The sequence below is a fragment of the Lucilia cuprina genome, chromosome 6, assembly GCF_022045245.1.
Source record: "Lucilia cuprina isolate Lc7/37 chromosome 6, ASM2204524v1, whole genome shotgun sequence".
In the NCBI taxonomy this organism is placed as follows: domain Eukaryota; kingdom Metazoa; phylum Arthropoda; class Insecta; order Diptera; family Calliphoridae; genus Lucilia; species Lucilia cuprina.
In genome coordinates, this window is record NC_060954.1 from 2044798 (window position 1) to 2051363 (window position 6566).

At 27.8% G+C, this 6566-nt stretch overlaps 1 long non-coding RNA gene across 1 annotated transcript; it reads left to right on the plus strand.

The window, feature by feature from the left end:
- Positions 1-4123: 4123 nt before the first annotated feature.
- Positions 4124-6566, plus strand: LOC124420823. Its single transcript, XR_006941390.1, has 2 exons — positions 4124-6276; positions 6535-6566. It is a non-coding gene; the product is annotated as an uncharacterized LOC124420823 (long non-coding RNA).

Below are 6566 nucleotides of genomic sequence, written 5' to 3' on the forward strand. Positions count from 1 at the left end.
TAAAAATAGCTTTTTAAACAACCAATTCTAGGTTTAATAACAATTTTATAAAAATTTAATTTTTAATATTCAAAAAATGTCAAATTTAAAAAAACACACACACAAAAACAAAAAAATCCAATTTTGAATCATATCATATTTTATTGAAAAGACTTCTCTACCATTTCAACAAATTTGAAAACTTCAGAAAAAATTCACTTGTTATATAAAGTTGTTTAATCAATGAGAGGCGGTGTCCCACAGCAAAAACTCCCGTAAGCAATGTACATGTTTGTGTGTTGAACGCAGCAAAACTTTGCTGTGCCAAAGAATTGCATGGTAAATTTTTTCTAATATCCATTCGTATTTGTGTGTTGAACGCAGCAAACTATTTTATTAAACGATTGTAGTCTTAACTAAACGCCAAAAGTCTGTAACGGCAAGTAGTAATATTATTTGTAGCAGCCAAGACAAAAACACTTGTTGTCTATTATCTAACACTAAACATCGTTTCAAGTTATTTTCCAACACTATAGTTAGGACACTAACCTTTATATTAACAACACTATAGAAAGACTTATATTTAATGTTGCCAGATTGTATTTTTTTAATTAAAATTACTAAAAATCAAAACTTTATATAATAAACTATAGATTGGCCTACTTAAAATTTCTGTAATTAAAACATAAAGTCGATTTCTTGGAAATAATTAAAAGCCAAACCTTTTAACTTTGTTCACGTCTTCATCAATATTTTTTTATTTTTGCTAAAAACACATTGTTCATTCACTTTAGAAATCTGAGATATTAGGCAGCATTTATTTATAACAATAATTTTGGTATATGATTTAGCGTTATATAGTTAAAACGAAAAGTCGATTTTTCGATATATGTGTTTTATGAAAAGTAGACCTTTAAAATTTTTGATTTCATTCAACTTTTTGACCTTTTTCTTCTTCTGTCGATTTTTTTTCGACTATTTTGATTTTATTTGAATTTTTTCAGATTTTTTTCAGTCTTGTCGACTTTTTAAAATTTTTCGACTTTACAACTTTCTTTCCGATTTAATTCGGATTCTATTTGCGAAATCGGTGCTTTGATTTTATTTATAAAATAATAGTCGACTACTCGACTTTGTTGTCCAACAAAATCTTGAATTTCGATTATTTTAAAGTCAATTTTATAGTTTCGAACAATCGATTTTTAATCGAGATAAATCGAAAAGTATAGAATAATCGAACAATCAACTTTTTGTCAAAAAAAGTCGAAATGGTCGAAGTCGACTATTTCGTTCCAAAAAAGTCGATAACTCGACTATCGTATGTGAAAAAAGTCGAAAATGGTCGAAAAGTCTGAATAAGTCGAAAAAAAGTAGAAAAGTAGAAGGTCAGAAAATGTCGAAAAGTCAAAAATAGTACTAAAGTCGTAAAAAGGTCGAAAATAGTCGAAAAGTCGGCAAAAGTCAAAAATTGTCGAAAAATCGGAAAAAAATCAAACATGGTTCAAAAGTCGAAAATAGTCGAAAAAAGTTGGAAAAAGTCGAAAAGTTTAAATAGTCGAAAAGTCGAAAAAAACTAAAATAGTCAAACAGTCGAAAATAGTTGAAAATCGAAAATCGAAATAGTTGAAAATCGGAAAGTCAAAAATAGACGAAAAAAATCGAAAAAGGTCGAAAAGTCGACTATTAACAAAATACTAAAAGTCTAAAAGCCGACTTTTAACTAACTGAAAAAAGTCGAAAAATCGACTTTACATAAAATGCAAAAAGTTGAAAAGTCGACATTTAACTAAATGCGAAAAGTTGACTTTGACCTAATGCAAAAAGTCAAAAAGTTGACTTTTCGTTTCAACTATAAAACCCTAGAATGTATATATGACAGTTTTTCCAATTTCGTTTTAAAAATTTATAATCAACTTTTTGCTGTCAAAAAACAGTAATAATTTCTAATATTAGTTACCCTATTAAATTAAACAATTATCTGGCAGCACCATATTATGGTATTTTATAGTTTTCATAACACCCTGTTTGCTGTTTCATTATAGAGACAATGATGTCAACTTTATCTTCTACAAACACACCAGAAAAAAAGTTCAATTAAAAAATTACGTTTTTACATTGTGAAGGGCAATGTTTGTCTTTTTTTAAATCTTTAAGAATTAAGAAATTTTTACTGTTATATTTGTGGAAACAAATAAATATTTTTAATAAAAAAGAATATTATAAAAATGTCAAATGCACCAAAACTGACTTTCCGCTATCAACAATAGAATCGCTACAATCCCTAAACATACCTTTTCCGCCGCTACAAAATCACTGTAGGCATCTCATAAGCCGCTCATTTAACAACACTGTATCAGGTTCAGTTGACTAGTTTAGTAGTTACGTGTTTTTTTATAGGGAGAATAAAAGTTGAGTTAAATTTTTTTTGTTTAATAATTGCAAAAGGAGAAAAAAGTTCATTTTAATTGATAAAAGTGTAAAGAAAATAAAGTAATTATCACTAATTTTCTATAAAAAGTGAAAAAAAATTATGTGAAATCGAGTAAAAATTGCAAATCAAATTTGTTGAATTCATATGAAGAAAAAAATGAAAAGTGAAATTTTTAGTTGCCGCACCAAAAAATGAAAAAGAAAGAAGAAAAAAACATTCTAGAGATTTTTTTCATGTTATAAAATTGGCATCTTAAAAATGCCGATTAAAATAATAATAGTGTTTTCTTTTTGTGGTTATTTTTAAAGAAAATATTTAGCTGAATAAGAGAAGAAATTAATTAATGTTAAATTTTTTTTGTTAAAGAATTCAAAAATGAAGAATTTTTTTGTTTTATTTTCGGTGTTTCTTCTTTTTTAGTTTACATACAGTTCGTTGCACCTTTTTTCTCGTTTATTTCTTGCTTACGTTCTACTCTTCTTCGTCTCTTAATGTTCTTGTTGTTGTTAGTCTGCAATTTTCTTGTTGTTGTTGCTGGTATTTGTTGCAATCAGACTAGGCAGGCCCTTTAGCAACAAGAGGGAATTGAAAAACAAAAGCAAAATAGTAAATAATAAAAGAACAAAAAAAAGACGAAAAGTAAAAAAAAAACTAAAGTGAGCAAGTTGCACCCAGCAACGTCAAAAAATTTTTCCTTGTGTCTGTCATTTTTACAATTTAGAAAAAAATCTTAAAAAAAATTTAAACGAGTTTTCCAGTTTCTTAAATTATATATTTTTTTCACTTCATCATCGTCATCATTATTAACAACAACATCTTGAGCCTGCAACAACAACATCAACCATTTACAACCACCACCAACAGTGTAATGTTTGTCAGTCAATTTAGTTTAATTTCAATAAATCTCAATTGATTTGATTTTCATATGAAGTAATAAAGTGTGTGATTTCTTTTCAACTCATTCAAAATGATTTCCTATACTTAAATGCATTTAGGTAGTTTTTTCTTTTTATTTATTATTGAATTTCCACCACCAAACTCCGCCACCACAAATCACATTGACACCGCCTTTTCTTTGACATACACACAGACATTTTTTGTTTTTCACCAAAAACAAACACTTGAAAACAGAAGAAGATAAAATTAATTTTCATTGTTTTTAATCATTGTTTTGGCGAAATTTCTCAGGCCTTTTATTACAGAGATTTTTACACATACATAATATGTAGTTAAAAATAAAGAAAATAATTAAAAGTTTCTTTATAAAATGTTAAATTCCCAAAAATAATGTCGACATAATATCTTTATTAATTTAATTCTTTACAATCAAGTAAAAAAACTTCATTATTTTACTGTAAATGTCATTATCATGCTTCTTATCATAATCGAACTCATCATCATCTGTTTTTTCTTCAAAAGAGAGCAGAAAACAAAGTGAAGTATGTAAAAAAACAACAAACAAAAGAAGAAGCAACTTAAATCACAGGGCTGGCATTAGCAAAACTCTAAGCAAGATATTTTTCCCACTTTAAACAAATACAATTAAAATGTTACAAATTAGCACAACACTTGCAATAAATTTCTATTTTTAATTAACCATCAGATTAAATTTCTAATTTCATTAAAAAATTCTAACCAAAAACTTTCTGTATTTATAAAAATTAATCACCTTACCCATCTCTGTTTAAAGAAATAAACATTGAACACAAAATTCAAATTCAATATAAACAGCCGAAGCAACAAAAACCAAAAAAAAAATTGTTCGAGAACAAAAAACTTTAGTTTTCTTGTTTTTGTTTTAATCTACACAAAGCGGCAACAGCAACAACAACATGCACATCAATTTCGGCGAATTATGCCGACAACAAGAACAACAGCAGCAGTAACAACAACAGTCCACATTGTAGCACGAATGTCGTGTGGGGGGAGAAAATAATAGTATAAGAAATATAGCAACAAAAAAAAACGCAAATACAAAAATGTGAAAGATAAAAAGCAAACAAAACAACGACGTCATCGCAGTATTGCCAACATGAATAGATTTGTTTTATGAAAAATGTTCGCTAATAAATGGGTGCTTATGGGTTGGATTAATGTTTATTACTTAATTTCTAGGTACATTTTATGAATCATAAATGGAATTGTTTTAGATAAGAGTGGAGATAGATTTTAGATAAGAGTTGATATAATAGTTAAATTGAAAATTGTTAGTTTTTTAAATTTTTAAACGAATCTTTGGGGAAAATGGCAAAAGTTGTTTTTATTTTAAAAAAAGGCTTATTATTTGGACTATTGTCTAGACTAGTGTCTGATTTATAGTCCAGTTTAAATTTAGACTTGATCTGGTTTATATTTTAGATTAATGAATCGTTGAGACTATATTCTGAGTATATACTAAAGTAACGACTGCAGAAGGTATTATAGTCTAGACTAGAATCTGATTTATAATCTAGAATATAGTCTGGTCTATTGTCTAGAATATAGTATAATCTATGTTGTGTATAGATTAGACTTGTGTTTAACCTGCAGTCTAGTAGTGTGTTTACTAAAGTCCATACTTTTAAAAACAGATTCTGGAATGTACTCTCTAATAGAGACTGGTATGGAGGCCACACTTGATTATATTTTATAGTGTAGGCAAGTATCTGTTCTATAAACTACATCAGAGTCTCTTCTATAATTTAGAATGTAGTCTGGTATGTAGTCTATATGAGAACCTTTTCTGTAATATTGTCTATCATAGAGTATATTTTATACACAATACAGAGCCTTTTCTGAAGTTTTCAGAAGTCTTTTCTGTAACCTATACCTGAGTCCTTAGTATACACTAAAGTCTGGCCTTAAGGCTACAATAGAGTAATGTAGATAGTCTGATCTATAGTGTTTATAGTTTAGACTACAGAGTACTGTAATATGGTTTTGTCGTCTACACAAAAATGTAGTTGAGTCTGCAGTATAGTGTTCTAGACTAGAGTCTAGTCTATAGTTTGAATACAAGTCTGTTCTAAAGTTTATCAAAAAGTAGGGTCTGTATTTAGTACTAATACCTAGCCCACAGTTAAGACTTGAGTCTTGTCCATGATTTAGACCAGAGTATGTTCCATAGTCAGGACAACAGGTTAGTCTTGAAAATGATTTCGTATAGAATTCTGATCGTGAAAGTGGTAATAAAAACAAATTATTAGATTCCATAAATAAATAAAAAATCATCTTATGTTTTCTTAAAACGTAGGGACATCTGCTAACATGCTGATAATCATTACAGTAATTTTAAGGATTTAAGTATATCCAACAACTAATTGATAAAATAAAATATAAAGTTCCCAATCTGAAAATTCCAATTGAGGTAGGTACTGGGTTTTAAGCTCTTAGTAATGGGTAGACCTTTTAAAACATTTAAATATTCATTCTGGCAATACTTAACTGTCAAGTACACACACAGATACCCAAAATCCCATGTCACATGCTTGCTCTTTACTCTGAATTTTGTATGAACCACAGTCAGCCACCAGCCAGACTCACTCACTCTGTTCGCATATATTCAGACATCACAGCAGTAGCAGCTAACAAGCAAGATGCCGATTATTTCATACTCATACACAACTAGTAGTAGTATTAGTAGTACATACAACACGTAACTTAGCTGGTGGTAGTCGTGTCCGTCAGTCAGTCATACGATTAATTCAAAACGGTGAATTCTCGCTATTTTTATTTATTTCATTCTTTCTTCATCATTTAATAAAATTTCGTACATATAGTTAAAATTTAATAAGAAAAAAATATATTTAATTTTGTGTATTTTTGTCGTTCCCTTGTCATACTTTTAGTGCGTTATTTGTTGGTGGTGGTTTGCCATAAATATTTTTGTAATACTTTTTTTTTTTGATATTTTCAAGATAAATATAACTTCATTATTATAATCATTTTGTAATTTAAAAGGCCTAATGTCTGCAAAAAAAATAAAAGAAATCCTTAAATAGCAACAAATATTTTAAATAAAAATAAACCACAAAGAGAAATAACAAAAAAAGTGTTTTTAAAAGTGTAAAATTAAACATTTAATAAAATAATTATTATAAACTTTCGTTTTTAATTAATTTATTTATAAAATTTTTCTTTTATAGATAAGCAAAAGTTATAAATAATAAAAAGAGTG